This window comes from Epinephelus moara, chromosome 4, assembly GCF_006386435.1.
Source record: "Epinephelus moara isolate mb chromosome 4, YSFRI_EMoa_1.0, whole genome shotgun sequence".
Taxonomy (NCBI): Eukaryota; Metazoa; Chordata; class Actinopteri; order Perciformes; family Serranidae; genus Epinephelus; species Epinephelus moara.
Window position 1 is genome coordinate 30,726,513 of NC_065509.1, and position 12,937 is coordinate 30,739,449.

General features: G+C 41.9%; 1 protein-coding gene across 2 annotated transcripts in view; it reads right to left on the reverse strand.

Moving 5' to 3' along the window:
* The window catches only part of wu:fb13g09 (ATP-binding cassette sub-family C member 5), a 42,206-nt gene extending 40,746 nt beyond the window's left edge, over positions 1 to 1,460 (reverse strand). For both annotated transcript variants that reach the window (XM_050042099.1, XM_050042098.1), the window contains exon 1: positions 1,097 to 1,460. The gene's annotated coding sequence lies outside the window, so the exon portion shown is untranslated. The remainder of the gene's footprint in view (positions 1 to 1,096) is intronic.
* Positions 1,461 to 12,937: the final 11,477 nt, after the last annotated feature.

Consider the following 12,937-nt stretch of genomic DNA (forward strand, 5'->3'; position numbering starts at 1 on the left):
GACTGTCCAGAGAACGTGGTCAATGACGGGATTGAATACACACAGTCGAGTCGGGGCACAAACAGAAACTGATTCAATGACTTGTACTGAGAAATGCACAACAAATAGTCACTGTGTGTGTGAAAGTGTGATGGGCACACAAGCCTGAGGCTGAGAGAGAGGCATGAAAAGGTGGTTTGTGTTTCCTATATCATGTGAAGTTAGTCATATGGCTGTGAACTTTTCAGAGCTTTACAGAAAGACTGCTTGTATGCATTCATTGCAGCCAAGAACTTGTTGGTCAGGTTTAGACCTATTCAGCAAAGTGCATACAACTTAATTCAGGTGTGCATGCAATGGTTTGGGTTTGGTCTTTACAATTGTTGATTAAGTATCACCAGATTTGTCTTTTAAAGAGGAACAAAGTCACACTAAATTATCTTTTTTTCAGTGTACACATAATCACAGAGATTCTTGTTGGCATTTGCAACAGAATTAGTATTTTATCCAAATATAAAAACAGCATTTTCAGCTCAAAATCAGCTTGTGCATAGTTGCTTGGATCAGAAATTGGCGCACAAATAACCACACATAACCTCACTTTAAGATGAAACATTTTTCATGTGAAGAACTAGATTTTTCTAAACACTGCAGGCCACTTTCATCGGGCAAATGAGGGACGCAAAATCCACAGAAAGCATACACAGGACAAACACATGAAAAAGTAAGACTAGAATTTAGGACAGATGGAGTTAATAAGTAAAGACCCATGTCAGTGGAGGTAAACTTAAATTAATGTCAACATATGGCTGTTTTGTTTCTACATCACAGATTCAAGATAAAAGATAATCAATGCTGTCTCTGCAAACAGACCAGTTTTGAGAAGGTCACTGAACATAAGACACTTTCATTTCCCACTCTCAATTCATTTCTGTCCTTAAGGTGGTTTTAAAACCAACACTCAACTTTAAGGGACATCTTTTGCCCAAGTTTCCAAACTACTTGCTGAGATATATTGCCGGATAGTTTGGGTAATTCTTCTTCATTAACATCACCTCTAATTTCCTATCAGTGTAACTCATTATCTTCAGCTGAGCTTCCATTCACACACACTTACATTGCAGTCGGCCTTGCTCGGGTCACCTCAGCAGCAGTCACAGCTCTCACACTGTTTATGAGCAGGAAATGCAGATGAAGATGCAGCTGACCATGTTGTCTCTCTCCCTAACTTCTCTCTCATGAACTTGTTTTGCCACAGCCCTCACAGACACATCTCCTCCCGCAGCGGGCCGGGGCTCAGATGAAAACACGGGCAGGAAGCGTACAAACGTGAAACTTGACGCCTCACGTGTATACCGTACGTGCTGCTTCCTCCCAGCGGTGTCTGAGAGGCTCCGCTCCGCCGTCACACGGAGCCCCACAGGGAGAGGAATTCCCGATATCACCTCTGATGTCATAGCAGCTCCGCCAACCGGTGACGGTGCTCAACAGTCACCGTAGTAACGGGAACTATGACGAGGAAGTGCACACTAGAGGCTGGGGGAGGGGCGGGTTTACGTCAGAGTCCGGCTCGCACTGCAATCTGATTGGCCAGCCTCTCAGAGACAGTACATATATAATTAGAGTGTCTTTACTCACGCATGGATGACAGAGAGAAGCACTTGAAGGAGGACTAAAAATTTTTCTATCCTTTGAAAGCTTGTTTAATGAGTCAATACACCACATACACTCACCGGCCACTTTATTAGGTACACCTATTGAACTGCTCCTTGACACAAATAGCCAATCAGCTAATCACATGGCAGCAACTCAAAGCATTTACGCATGTAGACATGGTCAAACCAAGCATCAGAATGGGGAAGAAAGGTGACTTAAGTGACTTTGAACGTGGCATGGTTGTTGGTGCCAGACGGGCTGGTCTGAGTATTTCAGAAACCGCTGATCTACTGGGATTTTCACACACAACAATCTCTAGGGTTTAGGGTGAGCGCCAGTTTTTGGGGTGAAAATGCCTTGTTGATGCCAGAGGTCAGAGGAGAATGGCCAGACTGGTTCAAGATGATAGAAAGGCAACAGTAACTCAAATAACCACTTGTTACAACCAAGGTCTGCAGAAGACCATCTCTGAACCAACAACACGTCCAACCTTGAAGCAGATGGGCTACAGCAGCAGAAGACCACACCAGGTGCCACTCCTGTCAGCTAACAACAGGAAACTGAGGCTACAGTTCACACAGGCTCACCAAAACTGGACAATAGAAGATTGGAAAAACGTTGCCTGGTCTGATGAGTCTGGATTTCTGCTGCCACATTCAGATGGTAGGGTCAGAATTTGGTGTAAACAACATGAAAGCATGGATCCATCCTGCCTTGTATCAACGGTTCAGGCTGCTGGTGGTGGTGTAATGGTGTGGGGGATATTTTCTTGGCACACTTTGGGCCCCTTAGTACCAACTGAGCATGGTTTAAACACCACAGCCTACCTGAGTATTGTTGCTGACCGTGTCCATCCCTTTATGACCACAGTGTACCCATCTTCTGATGGCTACTTCCAGCAGGATAACGCACCATGTCACAAAGCTCAAATCATCTCAAACTGGTTTCTTGAACATGACAATGAGTTCACTGTACTCCAATGGCCTCCACAGTCACCAGATCTCAATCCAATAGAGCACCTTTGGGATGTGGTGGAACGGGAGATTCACATCATGGATGTGCAGCTGACAAATCTGCAGCAACTGTGTGATGTCATCATGTCAATATGGACCAAAATCTCTGAGGAATTTTTCTAGCACCTTGTTGAATCTGTGCCACGAAGAATTAAAGGAGACAGAGGATTGAATGTGTCGACACTTCTTAGCTGTGCCGTGTCACAGTGACGACAGACTACTACCGCCTGTAACACAGAAAAGAAAAACACTGCATTGTGTAAGCTGAGCGATAGAGAAAGAGAATTTTTATTCTTGCACAAAATACAAAATATATAAATTCAAGCACTCTCAATGACCCATGGGTATTTGTGTCATTTTCGTGCCTTCATTTTTTCCTCAAATTCACAAACTTTCAAGTATTTCCAGGACCCGTGGGAACCCTGACATGTGTAGAGGTATGTTTCTTTCTTTTGCATCACTAAAAATTGAATATATTTTGATTTTCAGTTGCCACAGTATTGAGACTTAATATCAGCTGCAGCACCGGTGTCAAGTAAAAGTAAAAATCAAATAGTGAAATTTAGATATGTGTAAGTTTGTGTTGCTTTTATGTTAAATTAACAGGGCACCAATCCATGCACATGGCAGTCTAAAAGTCAAGTAACCTTAATGGATATCGTATATTCAGTTATATTCTGATAAATGTACCTCTGTTCACATACGATTGAGGAACCTCCGTTACTCTTTTACCCACTGCACTCATGTTTACATCCAATGAAACACATTTGGAAAATAATTTATCACAACTTCCAAGTTTTTATCACATCAATCAAATCCCAAATGGTTCAGTTTATCCCACAGAGGACAGGGTTTAAACCTTTTTTAAGCCCATAAACAAAAAGAAAAGCAAACAGTGAAGCATACGGAGAGGGGCGTCAGATGTTGTGATAGCCTGGAATTATCAAGCTGTGCTGCTGGCGCTAATAAAAATGCTGTCACTGGCTGGGAGCGTTTCAGCATCCTAACCATGCTTTGTTTACTCTGTTGACAATAACACGGAGGAGTCAGACTGAAGAAAAATCCGCCAAATAAATAGTAAACCCACTCTACAGTGACTTGAGGATGTCCTCACGTAAATGATAAAGACCTTAAGCTCAGCTTGCTATACAAATAACAGCTACACTGAGACCTCCTAATGGGCCAAAGCAGTCAAGCAATGGCAATTTATACTGTAAGCCTCGGCCGTGCACAACACAACAGCAATGGACACAAAGCTAATCCAAAACAACAATACAGCTGTAACTTAGCAACAGGCAAAATGCATCCAGCTTTGTACACTGCACACAGGTAAAATGAGGCCTGTTTACACCTTGAGGAGTTTCCCATTGTTGGAGAGAAGAATGTGGAGATATAGGCTCCTGTCTTTGTTACAGTCTTAGTCACAGTTAGATGGTCTGCAGGAAATGATCCTGATGGAACTGCAGGAATGTTTTAGCTATTCACTCACTGTGATACAAAACTCATAATCTTTTCCAAATGCTCGCATTGTGATTCATCAACGAGACCAATTATCATAAATGTTACGAGTCTCAGGGTCGGCACCATAACAACAATATAGAAATCCTGATAAAAATGTAATGTGCAGCTGCAATGAACAAACAAATGAATGAGCTCTCGGTTTGTCTTCCACACTGTGTCTGAGGTTTGGGTGGAAGTTTTTCCCACAGGATCTCGTGACAGAAGTTTCCACCTGCTTACATTTACTTTCTCTTCACAATTAATGTGAAAAAAACGTATATCTTTCGGATGACGTAATGCCCCGTAGACCTCTTAAAATATGTTGTATTAAAAAAATGTTAGTATGGAATGTCTTTCTTAACTGATACCATATGTGCTTTGTCTCCTTCTCTCCAAAATATGCAGAGAATTCATATGATCCCTTTCTAGTCTCATTACAGCTAACCACAGGAACCCACTGGATTTCTGTGTATTAAGGGAGACCTTGTAGTGGCAAACCTTTAAAAAAGTACAACAAAAGAAATATAACTTTGCATGAAATGGTTAGACCAGCAACCTTGACTATCAAAAGAGACATTTTTGACCAAAAAATTTTAAGAATGAAATCTGTCTGGAGCTGCAAAACATATGTGAGTCTTATCATGAAGGTAAAGGCTATACATTTTTACAGTTAGAGAATGCAAGAATTTCGTTAGGCCTACAACAGTGACATGTTTTAAAAAATAAACGCTATTCATTTCCATATGATTTTTTTATGTCAAAGCCACAGGGAGCCACTGGAGAGGGGCTAAAGAGCCGCATGTGGCTGCAGAGCCACAGGTTGCCTACCTATTGGGTTAGAAGAATACAAGAGCATATGACATGAGATTATCTGATATTATGAAAAAACAATCCACCTGTCACTCCCAATTTAGAATATAGACTGTCACATTTAGGATTTAAAAGTGCAGTGCATAATGCTGGATAAAGATAATTGACTGGTGAGTCTCATTCCCATGTTGTTAAGTAAGCCCTGTTTCCATCAAGCAGCACGGAGTGATACAGTTCAGTTCGGTACTTTTTTTTTTTCGGTTTCCTCTGTGAAAAGTTGTGGATGGTACCAATGGAACCGCTCTGTACCGTCCCCATTTTGGGTCCCCCCTCTTTTGGGGTATCTAGCACACAGATCTAGTACTAAAAGGTGGAGCTGTGAATACTGCAGTGTGTTGATTGGTCAACAGAGGACGGTCACTCTGCTCAGGGCTGAGTTGTGGCTGGTTTTGAGGCTCATGTAACCACTGTTCATACCGTGGAGAGTTTTATTGGTGAACTGTAACTATAAATGAAAGGATGTTTTGCTGCCTCTTGCAGAAGCTGGAGTCAGAGAAAAAAATAATTCTCTGGGCCGACTGCCGGCAACTTTAAAGGTGGAACGTTAACTTGTAATGTTACTCAATGTACGAGTTGACGACGCAAATCCATCAGCTCATCTTAAATTTCAATGTCTTCGTAACGAGTGGATCTATAAGCATTTAAAAATATATATACATTTTGACTGGATTATGTGAACTGCATCTACCCCAATCCTCAATTGAAGAAAAAATGTCGGCTCCAGCAACACTAAACTCCTGAGCTTGCCTTGGAAGAACTAAATGCACAAACTCAATATCTTTAAATATCCCATCAAGAGAAACGCTCCAACCTGTCCTGTCCTATTGTGTTCTGAAAATGTCGGTGTGCCACCTCGCTCTGTGGACGATAAACAGACTGATAAAGGAGGAAATACAGTGAGTGCTGGACGGAGCAGTGATTGACAACAACCCCGCCCACATTTAAGAGTACCATGTCTGAAGGATTACCCTTGGTTCCAAAGGTACTATACCAAAAGTGTTTGGTGGAAATGTGTGTATACTGACGCTTTGTGTTTGGTTGTTTAGTCCAACTACCACCCAAGGTCGTTGGTATTCAGCGACCTGGGAATAAGACTCAACAATCAATAATCTCTCTCCAGATAAGCATACTGAACCTTTAATGTTTAACTATAGATTTGAGCCTGTGGTCAGTCCTGTCCTCTACATATCACATCAAGACCATTGTGTGTGTTCTGAACATTTTAAACTCATAAAAATAGTATAACTGGGAGGGAAACATGTCAATTCTGTCCACCAAGTCATTGTTTTACAGCAAAAAAATCTTTGAAGAGTGGAGTAACTTCCCCTCTGCAAACGTCTTCCAAACTTTGACTAACTCACTTAAATATTCACTTGGTTAGATTCTGAACAAAACATAAGACAGACAGATTGTTTCATGGAACATAAGAGTCCAGAATTTCAGGCCAAATTATGAGTTTGGAGAAACACTGGCGCAGCACAGATTGTTCAATTTAACCAAAGTGTGTACCTAAAAAAAACTTTAAATGGGTCTTTGATCAACACTGGCCTGATGGTGGCCCTAGAGGGTTTTGTTGCAAGTGTTCATTCAGTGATGACTTGTTTACTTCTTGAGCTGTTTTGATCATAATTGGGCAAAATAACGCAGAGAAACAGACTCTTTCTCCCTCTTAAGTGCCAAATTACTTTCAATTGGATCACCCCAAAATATGCCTCCCATCTGGGATGATTGATTTCACTTTGTTGAAAAGTGAAGACAGGCTTTACAATGCATAAAAATGATGGTCAGGTTGATTTACCAAACTAAACTTGGGAAAAAACAGAGCTCTGGAAAGTTAAAGTAAGAAAGTTACAGGCCAAAGTGTTGACTGATGGTGATGCTGAGAGATGATCCCAGAATGAATTCTTGAAACAAAGAACTGACGTCACACACACACACACACACACACACACACGCTCGCACACACACACACACACACACACACACACACACTGACTCAGTTCCATCCAATCAGGATGTAAATGGACATGTCTGATAGCTCTTATCAGGAAGAACCATCACTGAGTGGCAATCTGTCTAGACTGTGTATGTACATGGGGAATGAAAACTGTCCCACCTCTGCAGAGGGTGAGCTACATTTCCCCGTGTGTATATATTATAATGAAAAAGCAGCTGAAACTGATTCACATCAACAGCTTGTAGTTTAATTTAGATTTCCTGCTGTTAACATCACTTTCATAGCAAATAACACTCCTTTCAGATGTGCAACATCTATTGGGGACAACATAATTAAATATCACGCCAGTGTGGGCATGTTTGCAATTCACCAGTATTTCTGAATGTTTTCAGACTCCTTTAGCATTACGTTAAAGGGACAGTCCACCCCAAAATCAAAAATACACATTTTTCCCTTTACCTGTAGTCCTATTTATCAGTCTACAATGTTTTGGTTTGAGTTGCAGAGTGTTGGAGATATCGGCTGAAGAGATGTCTGCCATTCCTCCAGTATAATGGAACTAGATGGCGCTCAGCTTGAAAAACTCAACAGCAATGTCTCTTTCCAGAAATCATGACCTGACTACTGAAGATAATACACAGACCTTGTTGTGAGCAGTTTCATGTAGAAACTATTTTCTTTCTACTGAACTACACCTGCCAGACGAATCATCGCGACAACACATTGTCACTCCGACCTTGTCACATATTGACGTTCTGGTCATGGACTTTCCATCTCAACATACGGAGTGCAAGGTACCCTGGGTGCATTGGTTGTTGACATTCTGGGACACCGTGTCAAGTTCTCTTTTTTCAAGAAGATGACACCAGGTCAGATGCCATTGGGCCATTGGGCCTTTTTCCCATTAGAGATGTCTGTGAATCAGTAGATACATTTTTTTGAACGTCACAGCCCTCACAAAATGGTTGGATCCATTCGGTTGGATAACATTTGGAAAGTCCTGATGAGCTGCGAGATTAAATCATTTCATCCCCATTCAAGTTAGCGGAGCCCTAAACTGGAATCCAGGTATTTTAAACACTGTTTTTGGCTTCATGTGCCAACTGTATCCAGTTTTCTTTTATCATCCATGGGTGGGGCTCGTGGGGGGAAAGCAATCTTCATTCTGGGAAACACTACCACTTTTGTCCACAGTGGCCACCAAAATCAACACAGAATGAAAGTTCCTTGAAGTTGCTTTAAAGGTCCAGTGTGTAGGATTTAGGGGGAAAAATGGAATATAATATTCATAACTTGTCATGGGTGGGGTGAGAGCCCAGATGCAGCACGACAGGTAGGACAGCTTCTAAAAGTCTTAATAAAGCCACTTGACAAACACAGAGTGAGCAGTCTGAGCTTCAATTTGTTGGCTCGGAACCTTCCAATACACAGGTTCAGTCCAAAGTGCCTGGTGTGGCACATTATACAACAGTTAGTTCCGACCGAGTAATTTGATTGGATGAGAGGCATTCCGTGAGTGCTGATATAGAGTATAACATCACTGGGACTTGTAACAGTAAAATCACTCTGCTCACAGGTGTTATGAATGTAAATACAACCGTTAATTAACCAATTGTCACACTCGCTACATTGACGCAAACGGGCACTATAGCGTTACACCAAGAAGATGACTGCCGTTTTCACAGGAAATGTAACACTCAAATAAAGTCTATACCGCAAACTGACGTTTTTTTTACCTTCAACAACAAACACACAAGGTTGGGTTTAGGCAACAAAAGCATGTGGTTAGGTTTAGACAACAAAAACACGGTTAGGTTTAGGCGACAAAAGGATGTAGAATGTTACAGGACGCAAACACCACTCTCTTGGCAGGGAAGGTCGGTGGTTGTTGGACCCATCCAATGCCCCTCTGGCCCGCCTCAATAAGACTTTCGCCGCCTTAACTTTCATCCTTGTCCCATCATGTTTTCCCCTGATGCCTCTGGGCGCCATTAAACTAAAACGGTAACCGGCCGTGTATCATGCCGACATTATAGGACATCTTTTTCCGTTGGTTCCTGATGCCACAAGTCACTGCCCAAGCGCTGGATTTCAATGACTTCGGAGTGAGACCAGGCCCATCGCACAGACATAAGTGTACATCTACTGCTCACCTAGCACTACTGTGCTTATTGAAGTTACAGCTCAGCCAATGAGGACACCATTGTTAACAACTTACGCTGTTAAGAGCACGAGCCTCTCGTCGTAGATGCACGCTTCCTTCTGCACAGTGATACAACTGGTGAGTGTGGTTCGGTAGAAAGAAACTGCTCACAACAAGGTCTGTGGATTATCTTGAGTGACCAGGTCATTATTTCTGGAAAGAGACATTGCTGTTGGATTTTTTTGTGTGTATTTTCTGGTGCTTTGAGCACCACAAGCAGAGTGCCATCTAGTTCCATTATATAGGAGAGAAGGCAGACATCTCTACTGCCGTTATCCCCATCACCCCACATCTCACACCAAAACAATCCAGATCAATAAATAGTACAACAGCTAAGAAGAAAAATATGTATTTTTGATTTGGGGGTGAACTGTCTCTTTAAGTGTCACAAACTGTTAAAAACCTGTTTGCCATGCACAAACCTGCTGAGGATGTGTCCCTACTTTAGGCCTAATTAAATAAAACTAAATATATTTTCAAAGAAAACTCTTATCAATACAACAATGCATAGGTTTTTGTTTAAACAGGTTTGATAAGAGAGACACACGGCTAATTAAGTTACATCCAGCCGCTCTTGCACAGTTGCCGTGCTGTCAGCAAATATAACGAGCATTTCAACAGTTTATAGACTCTGCCTCGACTTTACTTGCAGTATCTGTATTTCCTATGACTTAATACAGTGATGCAATCTCGCTGGCAGCCTTCTCTGCACCGCTGACAGACTGAAAAACAGCAAAATGTGAAATGGTGAAGAAAATCATCGACAGGGGTCTCACTTTACTGAGCTGGGAAATTTGCTGGACTTCTGCAATCAATGCTCCGGATCTAGACTTCGCTATCAACCTCCTGGGACATTTATGATAACTGCCAGGCTATAGTTGAGTCTGGAGCACAGTACGGTCACAAAACTTCTTCTTCTCTACCGGTATCATAGGAAATGTGGTGGCGAGTGCTAATAAATGGCACAAGTGATCACTGCCAAACTATGAGGAAGTAAAAAGACCTGAAGTTGTTTGGTTAAGAACAGGTGAGGTAATAAAAAAGGTAAAAAATGATTGGAGACAGAGCATATGAAGAAGAGGTGAATAAACACATCACTGTCTGACAAGAATGGTCTCTAATGGTGTGTGATAACAAAAGAGTTGCTAAAAGCCTGTTAGAAAAAAAATACAGGTATGAAATATAGAAGTAAGTAGACTGGAATGAAAAACAAGACATATAAAAATAAGATGACAGTCATAATGAGACAAGCTAAGAATAAATATCTCAATAAAAAGTTGAAGGAAAATAAAAATAACATTAAGGCTGCATGGAAAATTCTTAATACTGTGATTAAGAATAACTCCGGCGCTTTTGTTGATGTTGGACCTAATCTTGTGAAGTCTGCTGAAGCACATGATGTATGTAAATGTGAGAATAGAGGAAGTGAAAATACTGCAGTCAAATTATCTTGGGACGCCTAAGTGAAAATGAGATTCTGACTAAATAAAAGCAGGAACAAAACACCAGCTGGTTGTGATGGGATTAATAGGAGAGGAGAATCATCTTCAGAGACTTTTATTTTTGACGTTAGATTTTGTGGTTATGTGGGGCGTTGGTGGCTTAGTGGTAGAGCAGGTGCCCGTGTACAAGGCTGTTGCCGCAGCAGCCCAGGTTCGACACTCCCTCTCTCTCTCCCCCCTTCACGCTTGTCTGTCCTTTCAAATAAAGGCTAAAAATGCCCAAAAAATATCTTTAAAAAAAAAAAGATTTTGTGGTTATGTTTGATACTGGGGCAGGATCAGCAAACAGTAAAAGAAGCTAACATGGGCAGTCATAAGGCGCGGGCAAAAACATAAGTCAACCTTAGTCAGTTGTTTAAAAGATGGAGAGAATATTGGGATTCTAAATGGTTCAAAATCGACCCTGAACGGACCCTCTTCCTCCAAGTCAGGTATGTCATATGGCTATTTCATGTATAAAATATATTGCAGACATGGTTTTGTATTATGTTAGTGGCTAAAACAAAGCTAGCTACCATTTTGGCTACTGTTAGTTGAATGTAGCTAACATCAGCTGCACTTGTTGAGCAAAGCAAGCACTGATAAGCTTTCTGTGATCATGGGTACGATCACCAACATGCACCAGGCAGTCAACAGTGGTAGCCAGATCAAGATCAAGACGTGGAATTGCTTTGAAGCCAATTTTCATAGTGGCCAAACAACCTCCGGGTCTGTCACGTGATGCCATTGGGCCCCAAAAGACTTTTTCCCATTAGAGATGTCCGTGAATCAGTGGATACATTTTTTTGAGCGCCACAAAATGGTTGAATCCATTCCGTCTGATAACATTTGGAAAGTCCTGATGAGCTGCAAGATTAAATCATTTCATCCCCATTCAAGTTAGCGGAGCCCTAAACTGGAATCCTGGTATTTTAAACACTGTTTTTGGCTTCATGTGCCAACTGTATCCAGTTTTCTTTTACCATCCATGGGTGGGGCTCGTGGGGGGAAAGCAAACTTCATTCTGGGAAACACTACCACTTTTGTCCACAGTGGCCACCAAACACAACACAGAATGAAAGTTCCTTGAAGTTGCTTTAAAGGTCCAGTGTGTAGGATTTAGGGGGAAAAATGGAATATAATATTCATAACTTGTCATGGGTGGGGTTAGAGCCCAGATGCAGCACGACAGGTAGGACAGCTTCTAAAAGTCTTAATAAAGGCACTTGACAAACACAGAGTGAGCAGTCTGAGCGTCAATTTGTTGGCTCGGAACCTTCCAATACACAGGTTCAGTCCAAAGTGCCTGGTGGCACACCGAAGCGGAGAACAGGTGAGTCAGTGGCATCTGCTGAATGCACACAAATGGATAACAGTTCAGATGTGTGCAACGGTACCGTAAGGGAGTAGGTAGAAGGTGATGTCTGACAAGCAGGGCGTCTGGAACCAGGAGTACACACTGGGGGAAGCCAACACAACTGTGCAGAGCCTGCTGAAGTCAGCGAGGGTCTTGATAATGGTGATGATGGTTCTCGTTACCTTGGAATGAGCCGTTTATATACAGAGTGTGTCCTCTCCCACAGAGTCTGCCATGTTGTTTCTACAGTAGTACATCTCAGTACAATTGAGTACATCTCAGCCACTGTAGTTCTCCTGAACGCTTGGCACACAGGATAGGTTTAAGGCACTTGCATCTGTAACCTCGCCACTAGATGCCACTAAATCCTACACACTAGACCTTCAAGTATAAATTTAGTATGACATTCAACCTGTGAGTTGCTCTTTGAAAGCAATGGCGGACCACATGTGGTAGATCATTAATGTTACTAGTGTTGAGAAAGGGGGCAGGTAATATAAGGTTTCTTTTTACTCCCTGCTGCATTTAGATCATTGTAGGTGTATTATGCTGTATCAGATTCTAGCATATATTTTGTGTGACATTTTGTGTTGGAAGTTTACACTGCTGTGGACATGTTCTCATAAAGAGCTATCTGTGCGCAGTTTTTTTCCCCAGTGGCTCTAAGGTGGAAATGATTTCTCAGTCTAAAGCTCCTGACACCTGAAATTTATACAGTGTGGTCTCCAGTATACGACACGGTCCTTTCACCGCTACATTTGGAATTTTTCGACGTTCAACTTCGCACAGTCCTCACACAATATCTTCATATGGTCCCTCACCGTGCTGCGAACTCCGCTGTAGGGTAGACATTTCCACTATTTATGGCCTATTGAGGGTACTGTCCGAAATAAATTGCTTTCTCTGCCTCTTGTATGACAG